Below are 16640 nucleotides of genomic sequence, written 5' to 3'. Positions count from 1 at the left end.
GTTCAGGAAAGCCTAAAGATTACGTACTTTGAGTCCAAGAACGAGGTTTATGAAAAACTAAACAACTGTATAGAAAGTATTTCTATCCTTTTGGAGCCTGAAGACGAAGTACTGGTTGTTGGTGATTTTATTTTACCCAATATGAATTGGATTCAAATTGACGACGATAAATTCTACGTTCTAATAAACCCGTCATCTTCAAAAGAGTTTTTATTAACAGATGTTTTCTCTTCATGCGGGTAAAGTCAACTAAACAGTGTGAAGAACCGTTTTGGAAAAACACTCTATCTGGTATTTTTCTCCGAAATCATATGCTTTGAAGCAGCCGTGATTTATTCTGCTGTCAAAATTGTGATCGCCATCATCCTGAATTAGACATAGCACTTAATTTAAACATGCCTCCACCTCATATGCTATCTAATAACAACAAACTAGAATTCAACTTTAGTAGGTGTAATTTTGAAAACCTTTTTAACTTATTATGTATGATCAATTGGGATCAATTATTTTGTAACTTAAATATTGACGATATTTGTAACATTGTTAAAAACTTAAAAAACTAAAGGTGCTTTGATCAAAGCGTAGACGTCATCAATTGTTGGCCGCCATGGAGAGTTTTCAAATGGACATCGTGGACGATGAGTGACGTAAGGAAGTTGCTTGACGGGAGTATTATAGGACGCTTTTGTGAATAAGGGAGATTACATTTTCTAATCGGCCTGCAACTCGAAAGATTATCTTTTCATCCACGATTGGTTAAAATTTGATTAGAGACAATTCTACTTTGGAAAGTTTTGAGATCTCTTCGTTAAAATATTCCTTCTGAACAAAAGCAATTAAACGTTATCCAGCTGAGGATATTTCATTAACTGCCTTAAATTGAAAATTTGTTAAGAATCGACGCCAGTACGTTGCAGCCCGATATAACAGATTAAAGTATGGAAACTATTGAAAATAAGTTGATTTAATTGTTTTGGAACGTGATTCTCTAATATGGTGCGCTTTTTATCCAGGCTAGAGTTATGTGAGGCCCATACCAAAGGTAAATCGTGTCTATGGTATTGACCACTAGACGTGCCAACAGCAAAGCTCCAACCAAGCCAGTGATTTGGTTTTAAGAGGTGCCACTCTAGTTTTTGACACGATGGGATTAATGAAGGTTTCTTTTTTAGTGGAAGCCCTAATGTGCATCGCAGAATCCGTGGAACTCGACATGTGATTCATTGATGAGATTAATCTAGCGAGGGATCTCGATGGCACTCAAAAGGCTCTGTCCAGCTTTCAACTTTTGCCACGCAGGAATTAATGTTCACGTGAGCCCATAATCCCATTTTTGCTTGTCTTTCCAAATAGTTTGCATTATTATTTTGCAAACGATGACGCAGGGTGCTTTCCACCATATTGGAGTGTAAATTCGAGTAAACTCTAATAATATGGTAATCTTCGTAAATTTCTTATGTTTCGGAACTGTGATTTTGAATGTAAAAAATCATGTGTAGGGTGCCACTTGATCCCAAGAGCCTTAATTGCGTTTTTCTTGTCGAAAGATAATGGAATTTGTATTTCCATGTCGTCTTCTGTAAACGTAAGCTGCTGATGACCTCCTGTACGGAAGCAAAATCTCAGCAAAATCTCATAATCAAGAGAAGTACTGAAAACAGATAGCACCGAAACCAAAATGGAAGTGCTCCGAACCAAGAGGAAGTTAGACAGCGAGGCTTATTAGGAACTTGGGCGATTGGAATGACAGGAAACACGGACACACTGTAGTCATCACCCCAGACAACGTAGTCGGTAAGATGCTATATATGTATATACAATGATATCATTGTTGTTTAATAATTTGTTGGTCTTATTCGTTTTCTATGTCTACAGTTATATTTCTAAAATCAACATCAAAAACAGTAAGTCAACTTCGATTCGAGATTTCCTTATATAATGAAAATTAATTTCTTTATAGTCACGACAATTTAGCGTAAGCAACCTCTATTCGCAGCTAAAATGTTTGTGTGTCAAGAGATATCTGCCTTGTGGACAATGCGAACACAATGTCATCAAGCCGGAGTACCATCCAGGATCGATCAAGTATCGCATTCAATTGTTTGCTAACTACCATGTGCCCGACGTTCTGCTTGTGCGTTGTGAAAAGCCTTGCACGTCCACTCAATTGATTTTTAAGCTAACTAACCCAAGGATGTACGATATGACCACAACCATTATGAACCTCCCAACCAAGGAAGGGGAAAGACGAATGATCGACTTCGAATAAAAGTTCAACGAAAGGAACCAAAGTAAATAACAAAAAAATCGTATTGGAAATTCTTATTCTAAGTTTTTTCTCTTATTTTTTTTTATAGATTCACCACTTGAAAAAGTCCAATAAAGTTTCTTGATGAAATATACTTTTGTGAATACATACACACGCCCGAAAAGAAAGAACTTCAAAAACACTTTGAAATTGTTTGTAAAAGTTGGTCAAATTGAAGCCTAGATTTATTTTTATACATATCTAGAAAATAATCTTTTTTTGCTAACAACTTGTTTATTTATTTTGAGCTATAGTTTAATTTTGTATACATTGTATATTCTAATGTTCCTTGCTGACTAGGATTTATTTATTCAAAATTCTTTATGATTTACTTTACTTTAATAATAAATTAATTTGTTTTGAATTCAAAGATGTTGGTGCTTTTTGCTTCAGGGTTGAATTCGGTTGAATCAAGTGAATGTTGAAGAATATACAAATGGTAATGCACAAATTGATCGGATTAGCCAATATAAAACATACCATTTTCGGTTGTTTGTGGGCAGCACAATTCAAACCTTAAACAAAATGTTCGTTTTAATTTTTACCCGCCCATGAAATTCTTTAAACGATATAAATTTTGCATAGTTTTTTATTTGCTAGTTTTTCTAATTGGAAAAAATCATCCGTCAAATTAAATTTCATATTTTTAAAAATATTCACGTTTCAAACTTCTTATCTTTCTGATGTTTTGGTTTATCATGTTCCTGTGTTCTCGATTTTATGTGGTCAACACACTCATTAGTCTTCATTTGATTCTCCTCAAGTTTTAAAAAACCTTAATTGTAACTCTTATGGTTTTAAAGTAAAATTCTGGTTGGGTCGGTTTATAGACCAAACAATAATATAAATTTTCTGCCGCTTATGACATTACTCGAAGTTCTGACTCTATCATGTCCTGATATATTAATATGTGGCGACTTTAATAGTAATTTGCTAACCCAAAATGACCTGCTGGATAGCTTACGCACCTTCAGTTTACACCCCGTTAACTCTATCCTACCTACTCATTTTTCTAATACAAGTTCTACTCTTTTAGACCTATTCTGGGTGAGTGATTTAAGAAAGGTTATACATTACGATCAATTATCTGCCCCAGCCTTTTCTAGACATGATTTAATCTACTTAACTTATGACTTCGACTTACAGGTCGTTACTCAAAGTTTCCAATTCAGGGATTTTCGAAATATTGATATTGAAGCGTTAGAGGTAAATGCTAGAAACATAAATTGGGATACCATCTTTAACCTGCCCTCGTCAGATCTTCAAGTCGATTTTCTCAACAAAAATGTTAAAAGGTTATATGATAACTTTGTTCAGGTACGATCAAAAGTCGTAGAAGCGGCAAATCAACCTTGGTTAACGTTGTATATCCGTTCCCTTATGATAAAGCGCGATCTTGCATATAAGGTTTGGGTACGATATCGACTATTAGAACTAAGGCGCACTTACTGCTCGCTACGTAACAAGGTGGTAACCGAAATAAGAAATGCCAAAAGGCGTAGTTTTTCAAATTACCTAAGCCATTCACAAGGAGGTCGAAAATTATGGGCAAGTCTGCGAAACTTTGGTTTATGCAAGAGTAAATTGTGCCTCAGCTCTGAAATAGATAAAAATATGCTGAACGAAAGATTTGTTAGTTCTTCTGTTGAAACCTCAAGTGCTTCAAATTCTCATTACCATGAAGTTGCTGGGCCTGCGTCAATAGAACCAATTGCCATCTCTGGTTTCGGTTTTTCCTCCGTCGAATCTGCTGATGTTGTTGAATCAATTCTCTCAATTAAATCAAAAGCCGTTGGCATTGACGATATACATCCATCATTTCTCAAAATTTTACTGCCTATTCTTCTACCATACTTAACCCATATTTTTAACTTCATCATCATGTCTGGTCACTATCCTATGCAATGGAAGCTAGCAAAAATCTTACCTATACCAAAGAATTCCAAAGGGATAGAGTTCAGGCCAATTGCTATTTTGTCCTTTTTGTCTAAAGTCTTTGAAAGACTCATTCAAAAACAATTGAATAATTTTCTTAATGCCAACAATCTAATTACTCCTATGCAATCTGGTTTCCGGAAGAAACATAGTTGTATCACTGCCCTAATCAATGTTATTGAAGACTTGAGGATGTCAATGGATAAAGATCATGTGTCATTTTTAGTCCTCTTAGACTTTTCGAAAGCTTTCGATTCAGTTGATCACACTTTATTACGCAGTAAACTTATTAATGAATTTAATTTTTCTTCTGCGGCAGCAAACTTAATTTTTTCATACCTTACAGGTAGATCACAAGCTGTGGAAATAAATGGATCGCTATCAAATTTCCTACCGAATTTAAATGGTGTTCCGCAAGGCTCCATTCTTGGTCCATTGTTGTTTTCAATGTACATTAATTCAATTCCAAACTCAATGAAATTTTGTTCCTTAGCTTTGTACGCCGATGATGTGCAGCTTTACTTAAATTGTCCTCTCGGTTTAATTGAACACTACATTGAATGCTTAAATGAGGATCTTGAAAGGATTCAGAATTGGTCCACAGCAAATAGGCTTCAACTTAATCCTTTAAAGACTAAATGTATAGTTATTTCCCGAACACCTCTTGATCTGTCTTACTTTCCTCGTATTGTCATGAACCATATCCCGATAGAATTCGTTGAGACGGCCAAAAATTTAGGAATAATATTTAATCGTTTTTTAACATGGGACAACCACATTAACACCATAGTTGGTAAGACTTATGGAGCCCTGCGTCCATTGTTTGCGGCCCAGCATTATACTCCCATAAAAACGCGTCTTTTACTTGCCAAAACCTTAATAATACCAATTCTTACTTATGGATGCGAAATTTTTTCTTCTTGTAGTTACCAAAGTAAACGAAAACTTACAGTTGCATTCAACAATACTGCCCGCTATATTTTTGGACTTCGAAGATATGATCACATCTCAGAAATTTCAAATCATATTCTAAACATGTCATTTGAAAACATGCTCAATTTTCGGACATTGACCTTGCTTGCTGATATCCTACTTTCACAGACACCTCGCTATCTCTTCGACAGAATACGACGAACTTCATCTGTCAGATCATTACAACTTATCAACCCACGTTACTCTTCTCTTACTTCTGAACGTCAATTTTATGTTAATAGCATTCGGCTTTGGAATGCCTTGCCAAGATCAATAAGGGAAATACGTGATGCTGTCAAGGCAAAACTCGAAATCAAAAAATATTTGTCAAGATCGTAATTTTATACATACATATATCTAATTAGTTGAAATGAGAAGAACAACAAATGAAACATTTAACTCAAATTTGTAAATATGTATGTACATACATATATGTATATAAATTTGTGTACTATTTTATAACGATTAAAAACTATTGTTTCAATTAAAATTTAATACTTTCAATTCAAATTTAATACTTTTGTAAAAAGCCCTCTGCAATGTAGTACCTTTTATATATAGTTCCATATTTTTGTTTAATACTACACTTATCACTAGCTTATAAGATATCTTATCTTAATGTGTATAAGTTTTCGAAATTGAAATAAATAAATAATAAATAAATAAATAGTTCGTTTGAGATAATTTTTGATGCTGATTACGAATCTAAACTTCGATTTAGCTTATATGTGCTCAAACTGAAGAACACCATTTTCCAACATTATTTTTTTATTTGTTCAATGTACTACAAGATAAAAAGTACGAAACAAATTTAAGCGAAATATTGAAGAATGATATTTTAGATTTGGAAATCATCACATTTTTTTTTTGAAAAAAAGCTACTTCATGAATATAGTGAGCCTAGAAAAGCCTTAAATGTATGTATATTATGTCACTTATTATAAGGTTGAGTGCCGAATGGAATTTAAAAACATATTTGTATTAATTTCATTGTATTTAAACAAATATATAAACATTATTAACAAACCTGGAAGTCTACATGTGTAATGATTAAAATAATATTTTTTATCACAAAGAAGAATACAATATTATTATTAATGCCTTTTAGTTAATGTAAAATTTAATATGGATATAAGCTAAACAAATTGTTTTTATTCATATGCTCATCCTTGCCAACAAAAAGGAGACATTTAACATTTTGAACTATTAGATAGCAATGGTCAGTGCTGATGCTCTAACCGTAGTATTGAAATTGGCCATCGTTTTTAACAGTATCCACTGAAATAACATTATTCAGATATGTCTTTAGTTTAGAGAACTCTTAAAATATGCTCACTTTTTCCCACTGCTTAACGTTTATTAGCTATTTTATCAGCTGTGCGCATACATTTCATTGAAATTGTTCTTGTTGACTGTGACGAGATGAGGATGACGATGTATCTGAACCAGAACCACTAGCTTTTGAAGATAAGACAAATTATACTTGAGTTAAATTTAAAAAATACAATCTCTCAACTCAACCGGAACTACTTGTAATACAATGCTTTCTCTTCGTGTTATCGGTGGTTTACTTATGTGTGAGGTGCTATTGTGGCGATGTCTGTACTCTGGACTTAGAGATCGACTTTATTCAGAACTTGAACCAAATTCGTAACTTTTTGAACTGGTATAAGATAAATAACTGCTACAGCTACTCGTACGTCTGTCACGGCGATTTTTACCGCTTCTCCCACTTTTCGAAAGAGCATAACCATCAGGAAACTTGGAATACATCAAAGGATAATTCCATTCATCACCCCGGCCTGGTAGTTTAACTCTTTGAACAATCACTTTAGCTGTTGGACGCACTCCTCTCTTGTCCTCATAATGAGGAATCCTATGTGCTGGCAATCCTTTTTATCTAGCACTGCGGCCATAAGGAATTAAATCATGTAGTGGTGTTCTTCAGGAGGTGAAATCAGACTTATTGTTTCTTGTTACTTCTGTCTTGAATATTGTGAAACAACCTTTAAATGGTTAAATAAATTAATTTAAATTTGTTTTGCATTTTAAATAAACTTACTTGCAGACAAATATTAATTTTAATACAGTTAACACTGGAAAGGAACCATAAAATGAATTTTTCTTAAATTATTGTATTAATTTTTCAAATTTTGAATGCAACGGATCACTTTTTTGAATGGCTGAGTTCACCTCATAGTTTTTTCCCCCGCGGTTGAGCAATATGAGCATAAATTCCATAACAACTACATTCATAAAGGCTTATTCCCATAAGAAAGGCACGGGACAACTAACACATGCTTACCTTTATGGACAAAATCCTCTCAATTTAGCTTGTAGGCCGAAAGAGAGCAAACCCATTAAGTCGCGACTCAAGATAATATATTTATTCTATGACTTCACAATGAGTACCATCCCATCCTTACTTTACCCTTCTTCCACAGTTGCACAGCCTAGTTTATGTATCAATTACAATTGGAATTGGTGCGTATACGAATCTGTGTTTCAGCAGATTATTTTAATTGAATTTACTGTTTTGTATCAGATGTTCGGACATAACACTAGCAGTGAAGGGTATTAATAATTATTCTGTGTTTCAATTCAGTGAATTTTATTTCTCATTTCTATCTGTATTGGTTTTAGACATTTTTTTTTATTTTGCAATGACTGGAAAATTCAGAGTAGATTATTGTAATATTCGTGGGCTAAGGGTAAATTTTTTGTTGGAATACCACCATACTTATTCATTAAGGCCAGCTGTTTGGCCCTAAGTGAAACCCAAGTAGGTGAAGATTCCGATCCTACTGAATTTTTTATTCATGGGTATAGCTTGGAGCCTTTATTCTTTTCCCACCATGGCCTCGCCATATACATTAGGAATGATATTGCTTATCAGTTTTTGCCAGAATATGGTCTCTGCACCAGTTCATTTTCAATTTTATGTGGTTTAAATTTTCCGTAAATAAGCAAATCATTCACTATTGCTTCCTTTATCTAAGCCCAAATTTAGACAGAGTATCAACTTCTCATGAATTTGATGCTTTGTCTGGTTCCATTAATTCCATTTAAGCCTGAAAACCATAAAATAAATGCTGGTGAACCCCAGGCCTCGGTTTTATCTCCAACACTCTTTCTCATTTTTATTAATGATCTCCTGTCTGCAACATTTAATCCAATACATTGTTTCGCTGACGAAAGTACTCTTAGATTTTCATATTCGTTTTCAGATACACACCCCCCTTCTTCGGATGTGAAACTGCAACGACAAATAGGATAAGCTCATTAAATTCCGACCTAAACAACATTGTACAATACGGAATAAGAAACCGCGTGTAATTTAATGCTTCGAAAACGCAATGCTGTCTTGTATCGTTAAAGCGAAATATACCCTCCTTGCCGTTATCCATATTTGGGACTTGCATCGAGGAAACTGAACATCTCTATATTCTCGGTATCACCAACCTCTTGTGGAACGATCACATACGCGATGTCGCCAAAAATGCCGCAAGATGTTTGGGTATTCTAAGGCGATGCAAGAAATTTTCTCCCCCTCTGATCTGGCTGTTATTTACAAAACTTATACGAAATGTTTCTTGTCTCACCCTCTTTAAGCCAGCTGCATTCTCCCCCTCAAACAGTTAAACCGTAATACTTGCGCTTCTAGGAATGCTCATCTATATACCTTCGAGCCCAACTTCGGTCGTACTGTCAAGTACAGAGATTCGTTCTTTAGCCGTACTATGCGAATGTGGAATGCCTTGCCACCCTCTGTCTTTTCCAGCTATTGCAATATTCGAGAATTCAAAACCAATGTGCACCGACATCTCCTTTCAACCCCTTCCCCCTTTCATAGTGCTTACACTGTGTCTACATAATAAGTGTGTGCTTATTTTAAAAAAAAAATAATTTTTGGTCTTAAAAATAGGGAAAAGGCGTGAGAAAGCCAAACAGGGTTGCTGTTTTTGCTTTAAAATATTCTTGTGTCATAATTTAAGAAGTGAAAAAAGTTAAGTTAAACAATTTTTTTTTATATTTACTGTTAAAACTAACATAAATGAACCGAACAATTTTTTTGTGTTTTAATATTTAAATGTGTCATAAGTAGATATGGATTTTTGTATTATTTTAATAAAAATAGGAGAAATATTTGCAAAAAGGTAGGTGATCTCCACATTCAAATTAAATTTAAACGGTCCATACTTAGTTTAAGAACAGAACTCTGTTTGAAAAGGCATTAAATACATTTCTTAAACAATAGAGCGTGTTTGCCACGAGGACAATAGCTGAAACCCTAGACAAAAATAATGGATTGTATTCCCTGCAGTCCAATTGTTGCCTATTCGAATCGTTATGTTGCTGGCAAATCACAAAACAAAACAATCTTACAAAGAAAAAAGCACAGAAGCAGAAGTAAAACAATGTTACTTTCCTTTTAAATGAAAAATCCTAAAATAGTAAATTTAATTCTATAATTCGAGTCTTTTATTTTCGTAAACTTTAATATTAAATTTTGATTTCGGAATGAACAGGATATGTTTTTACTTGCATAAAAACCTCGGTTTCTTCTTGTCTATACTCGTAGTCAGCTGTAAGCATCAAGTACATTATACTCATACGCAGTTCTTAATCCACCAGCTGGTAGTTCCTGCGATCAAGCTGTAGTTTGTTGACAAATCTTCTATGTTAACTCTGGTTTGAGTTGAAATTAGCTTAGGTTACGATTTTAATTTGAAGCGATTGTAGATATAGATACCTTGTATAAAGCATGTGTTTTTGGGTTTGTATGCTTGACTTCTTTAGCATTGGCAGGAAACAAAATTTGGCTATAGGGCGCTTTAATGAGGTGTCTGCTGTTTTTATTGTGACTACACGAAGCTTTCCATCTGTTTTGGGGTGCAATTCCCTCGAAATTCCTACCGCAGTCACTGTAGAAGTTTGCACACATTCCACGACGAGCAGCGAAACTCTTAAAAGCTGGAAGTAACGCGAATATGGTGTAGTCGCTTACGAGTTTTAAATAAACAGCATTTGTGCAAAAACAGACAAACATTGCAATGTTGGCTTTTTGAAACTTTGTTATATCGACCCTTCCAAGCTTTAAGCTGAACAGGACCAGCTTAGTCCAACCCGATGTTTGAGAAGGTCGGAGTATTACTGGATGCTTTTGTGAATAAGGGAGATTAGCATTTTCTAATCGGCCTGCAACTCACAAGATTCCCTTTGCAACCATGAATTTTATAAGTTTCGCAATTTGACTTTGTTTAGAGACAATTTTGCCTTTGGAAAGTTTCAAGATCTCTTTGGTAAAATATTCCTTTTGAACAAAAACAATTAAACGTAGTCCAGCTCAGGATATTTCATTGACTGATTGGCGAGTACACGAGTTGATAATTTTGTTTGCCTCAAATTGAAAATTAGTGGTTTAGAATCGACGCCGGTACGTTGCAGCATGATATAATGGATTAAGGGATGTAAAACGATTGAAAATAAGTTGATTTGATTGGAATGTAGTGAAGTGAACGGAACATTTAATATTGAACACACTCTTCTATTTAGTACTTAATCGATCTACCTATTCATACATATAATAATATAGGTATGCAAATCATTGACTTGTTTTAATATTAGAATATGATATGTTAACTGTTAGTTTTAAGCGATTAGACTAAAATATGTTTGCTTAAGAAAAATCATTTGTAATAAAGCTCTCGATAAGACAAGATGTGTTTTGTTGCTTTTTATGATTTTTGTTTGCATGTCAGTAAATTAATGTGTTTTGAGTAACAGTGTTCAATATAAAGTATATTATTGATTATAATTAGAGATGGCAGAGTAGATTACGTCAGGTAATCTACTCGGTAAACTACGTGTAGTTAATTGGATAAACTACACGTTTGATTTGTTTCATTTCCTACCCTAAATTTGTTACGTGTGCTACCTTCACAAAAAACGTTAAATTTCAAACCGCTACGTCTGCTACATTTAACTACGTTAACTACATTAAACTACATTAACTACCTCATTTATTAAGCAGACGTAACAAATGTAGTAAATCAAAAAAATCGCATTTCTGCCATCTCTGATTATAATATTCAGAAGTGAGATAAAAAAACCCTTAAGTTGTGCATGCTGTAAAAAGAAGATTTTGCTGTTAAATGCCGGTTCAATCAAAAACGTTACATCCAAAATTATAAACATATTAACTGTAGGTTGAACATGTCTTCACTAGTTGTCCAAAACTTCGTAGAAAAAAAGGTTCTTGTTTTTTCTGTAAAGTCTGTACACAATCATAATCAGTTGTTGTGATCGAAATTGATACAAAATATGAGTCACACGAAGGAAATAAGAACTCATCTTGTTTCTACAAGGTCGACTTCCAAGAAGTGTTTGAGTATGGGTGTTGAGTAATACTCGGTTGTAAGTAGAGATGGCAGAGTAGAGTACGTCAGGACTCAATGGCGGATCCAAGGGGGGGGTCGTAGGGGTCATGACCCCCCCTGGGAGATCATTTGTTTGCTTTTTCGTAGGAATTCCCTTCAATTTAAAACTAATCGTATTGCGTTAATGGATATGACCCCCATTATATTTTGAATCATTTATTTTGTGTATATGAAAACAACATTTATATTTAACTTCCTTAAATTTTGTTGCTAAAAGTACTACTTTTGACTGAAAATTGGACCAAGAACATAATATGAATCGGATATTCAGCCTTATTCCAAAAACACAGCACAAATTCATCAACTTTTGACCAATTGACGATCCAGGGGGGGGTCACATGAGCCAAAAAGCTTATACAGTTAAGTTGTATAAGTAAGGATTTCATCTATAGATTTATTAGTAATTTAATGAAATGCACCAAAGAGTGGTTTGTGGTCGAAAACAACTCAAATTTTAATTTTCGCTTAATTTAGAATTTAAAAAAACATTAGTCATGCTTTAAATTATTTTATACAAATTGTTTCTAAGAAAAAGAACAAATATTCCGATTCTTAAGAAGATCTTGAATAAGTGATCATGAATTTTATATTAAGTTGCCTTTGAATTCCTTAAACTAGCCTTCAATTTTATTATTAAATTTTTTTTGACAAACATAAATAGTGATTATTGAAGTGATTACATATAAGAACTATATAGCAAGTCTTGCATAAGTAAACAATTTCAGACTAGAGTTTTCAATCAAATATGACATTACGACGGTAAAGAAGCCGAAAAAAGTGGGTACCCCGATTGCTTTCGTCTGCCTGTCTTTCCTGGCCCATACAGTCCAATTAATTGTGTTGATTGAAATTAAGATTTTCAGCCGATTAGTTTAAGGCGTTTTTTGTTTTCATTTTATTAATACGAAAAATAACAATAACATGCGATTTTTCTGAAACTTTCTCTAAATTTTGTGTTCTTTGTTTGGCCTCATTCTACAAGAAAAACATATTTTCGTATTGCTCCAGAAGGTGACCATTCAAAAAATCTTAATTTTGTTTTTAAGTTTTCTCAAGAACTAATGGAACGATTTCAAAATTCTTCTCTTCCTGTGCAAGCTCTTGTCAATGATCACATTGATGATGATTTTGTATGAAATTGATTTTTAATAAAAAACTAAACTAAAAACTTGATATTTTTAATAAAATACTAAACTAAAAACTTGATACTTCAGGGACAACATTTTTAGAAGAAATTTTAATGTAAAATGTTCATACATTTATAAGCGCTTTATTTAGTGCTTATACCAAAAAATTTCTTAAGACAAAATTTAAAATGACTTTCGAAAAAAAAAATAGGTTAATCTAGATTTTTTGACAAATAAAATGGTATTTAAATTTTTGAGAAAAACTTATTTTGCAGGTACATTTTTAAATCTTAAAATATGGGAAACATTTAACTGTTTGGAAGAAATTATCAAGTTCGTCCGTTTCTTTCAAAATTAGGTTTCTGTTAAATACAAAAGATTTTTAAAAGTTAATTAAATCTACTTTTGAAGTAAATTTTTCTTTGGATGCTCTAGAACTAAGATTCAAACCAGAATTTCAATAATATAAATGTCCCAAAAAAATTAAGTGACACTTTTGTTAAAATAATGGCTAAGTGAAAAACATAATAAAAGTTTCATATCTATTGATATCAAAGCATTGAAACGTGTAGTTTCTGAGTACCTGCTACAAAAATTTTCTTCCCAACTTATTTGTTTACTTACCTTACTTTTTTTAAATCTAATTTTTTTAGAGAATTTATGTACTAAAATGCAACTATTTTCTTGAATTCAAGAATCAAACCTGTTTGTCTCTACAATTTTTAATTTTTTTTGACGCCTTTATAAGATCAAAATAGGAGTAAGCAGATTGATAACGAGAGTAATCAGATCCTCTCTCATTTTCTGAATTTTTAAATTTTTGCAGCGTTTTGCATTAATAGAAATGAAAACAAGAAAAGTTCGTTTTGTTTTTGGAAAAAGCAACGTTTCAAAACAATTTCCTATTAGCTCTAAAATATGGCATATTTAAAAAACTGTTGGAATCTTGGAATGCTTTCATATGAGTCATCCAAATTAAATAGTAAGACAATACCTTGCTGGACACCAGTGTTCTAAATAATTTGATAACTAAAGTGGGCATTATAGCAATTATTAAATTTTGTTATGATCCTTTACAAAACATTGAAGAACATTTTTAAGCGGTGAGTAAAAACTCATCTAAGTGTGTGACCCCCCCCTGATGAAAAGTCTGGATCCGCCCTTGCGTCAGGTAATCTACTCGGTAAACTACGTGTAGTTAATTGGATAAACTACACGTTTGATTTGTTTCATTTCCTACCCTAAATTTGTTACGTGTGCTACCTTCACAAAATCGTTAAATTTAAAAAAAAATTTAAAAAAAAACGAGTGAATAAGTAACGACTAACGATTGAAAAAGACTGAACTATACATAAGAACCAAATATGTTGCGTAAATGAACTTAATCAAGGAATTCGAAGTTTTATGAAAGAAAAATGCAAATTTAATAATCATTTGTTTTATTTTTGTCGTTCATTTTAAGAGTATAGTGTATTTGATATCCATCAATTTTTTGGAATATTCTTGGTTAAGCTTGTTCCGAATTTTCGAGAGTTCGTTTTTCACACTTTCAAATTAATCTTTTCCATGCAATTTGTCAATTTGGTGGTTGAATGGACATTTCAAACTACGTTTTGACGTCTACCGCTACGTCTGCTACATTTAACTACCTCATTTATGTAGCAGACGTAACAAATGTAGTAAATAAAAAAAATCGCATTTCTGCCATCATTGGTTGTAAGTCGAAATGAATACTAAATTTATTTCACTACGTTATATATATACAATTTACTTATGGAAATGTAATTTATCTGTAGATTACCGTCAGTGTATGCTTAGGGTGATCTGTTTTATCTTTATTTCACATACACATTGGGTTATCCATAGATTGGTCATGTTCATGTTTGAACATTCTGCGGGCCAACAGAAACTGCTTAATTTTTTTTTTCTGAATATTATGCCTCGTATTATATAAATTACTTAATAATGTTTCCTTTCGTGAACCTTTCCAAGTCCCGTTGAATTTGAGTTGTTTATTAAAGTTGCCTGTATAGGTTTTATTCTTTCCCCTGCAACTTCGTCCAGTGCCTCCGTCCATATCATCTGTTCCAGGAAATGGCTGACGGTTTCAGATTTGACTTGTTGCGGTGAAGTAAGGAAACCTTTGTATCTAACCGTGCACTGTGGATTTAATGTTAGAAGCCCTTGTGCTGGAAGCTAAAACAATTTGTGTTCAGAATTGCCACAGTTAACATGAATAGCAGTGGTCGTTAATTGCTTAAACAACCATGTGTTTGGTTTAGTCAACTGAATGCATTTGTCTTGCTGACTAACTCGTTCAAAATGACGCCTTATTGTTTTTGTTTTCTTTATTGTTGATATCATGATATACATGATTCATCTGCTGCAGTTTTCCATTGCCAATTACCATTTCAAATGTAGTGTGTTCCTTCGTTTGTTACACACAGATTTAGTTGTGCCTGACTCGTTAGATTGTATGCGTCTAATTGGAAGTTGAACACGAGTATTTCGGTGTGTATTTTTGGTGTCAGAACAATATCTCCCTGACGTATTGGCATGTAAATTACCCGAAAAACGTCCGATGCTTCTGAGCGAAGTTGTGAAATCTCCGCGTCTATTACTAAACGTCGGACAAGTATGAATCCCCTCGCTTTCATTTGGCGAAATGTTTCTTTTAAATCATCTTGTGTACCATCGCCAGGTAAACGAAACTTCCCTAAGATTTTATTCCGAATCTTTTGAATCTCTTCTTGTAGTTGGGACGGTTTAAATAATAACGGATTTATATAGTGATTATTTACATCAATGAGGATGCTTATAACTGGCATTTGCACATCATTGCATTTACTTAACATTGCATCAAGTTGCATTGCTGCTAACTGAAATATCATTTTTATGTCGTTTTCTTTAAGACATTAGCTTTAGCACTAACCAGTGATGTTTGCTTATTGTTTAAACTATCGAGTTCATGTTGGTTGTCGAACAGATTTTCACGTTTTCTTCTAAGGATTCTCTATCATCATTGTCCATGATACTGAATAATATGTGGTAGAGTGAACCAACAAATTCAAGTGGAGCTCTTTTTAACCTGTTGGTTATTCTCGATAGTTTGTTATTTTCAGCCAGTACTTCATATTTTCTCTTTAAGTTTGCTGTTATTAAAGTGAACTGCAAGATGAAGTAGAACATTTTGGAACACTTTGACTTTAAGTTTAGTTATGAAGCTTGAAATATTATTGGTTTCTTCAATATATGAATCTAAGTCGTAGTAAACTACAAGTCTCCATTTTGATGCCACGACATCCATTTTTCCGATTGGGTCTAAGTAAATTCCAACATTTTCGTCTAAGTTTTTAATTGTCATCTCAGATGTAGTGCTCATATTGGTTACTGAACTCTTTGTTCATGTTTTGGTTAGCACCGCTACTGTTGTATCGAATGCAAATCGGACAACTACGACAACATCTTCTCATTAGTGTTTTGATACCAATCACCGAATTTTTACCATGTAGTGTAGCTGCATGTGTTTCTTTAACGATCAAACTGGCTAGTTTACATTTATCCAGTAGTATTGGGTGTTTCTGGTTCAAAGGCAACTTTGCAAACTAAAGCTTTCCACCCACTTTTAAGATTCCTTCATCATCTTGGTAAGGTTTCATTTGAATTATTTTATTGTTTAAAGGAATGTCCTTTTTGTTTTCAATTTTTTGTAGTTCATTGCAAAATTTAATTTTTTGCTGTTGTTTGATGATCAAAATTCTCGCCTGCGACAGTTCTGATATAATTATTGATCCTGGCGTTATTTGTTTGTATCGAAATCAAAATGATACAAAATGTTTCACGCATTGTAATGTTGAC

General features: G+C 33.3%; 1 long non-coding RNA gene across 1 annotated transcript; it reads left to right on the top strand.

The window, feature by feature from the left end:
• The first annotated feature begins 1861 nt into the window (after positions 1-1861).
• On the top strand, positions 1862-2585 carry LOC129939393 (uncharacterized). The gene is made up of 3 exons (XR_008780541.1): positions 1862-1904; positions 1961-2291; positions 2358-2585. It is a non-coding gene; the product is annotated as an uncharacterized LOC129939393 (long non-coding RNA).
• The last annotated feature ends 14055 nt before the right edge of the window (positions 2586-16640 follow it).

This window comes from Eupeodes corollae, chromosome 1, assembly GCF_945859685.1.
Source record: "Eupeodes corollae chromosome 1, idEupCoro1.1, whole genome shotgun sequence".
Classification (NCBI taxonomy): domain Eukaryota; kingdom Metazoa; phylum Arthropoda; class Insecta; order Diptera; family Syrphidae; genus Eupeodes; species Eupeodes corollae.
The sequence above is the reverse complement of the archived record's forward strand: the minus strand, read 5'-3'. Positions and strand labels throughout refer to the sequence as shown.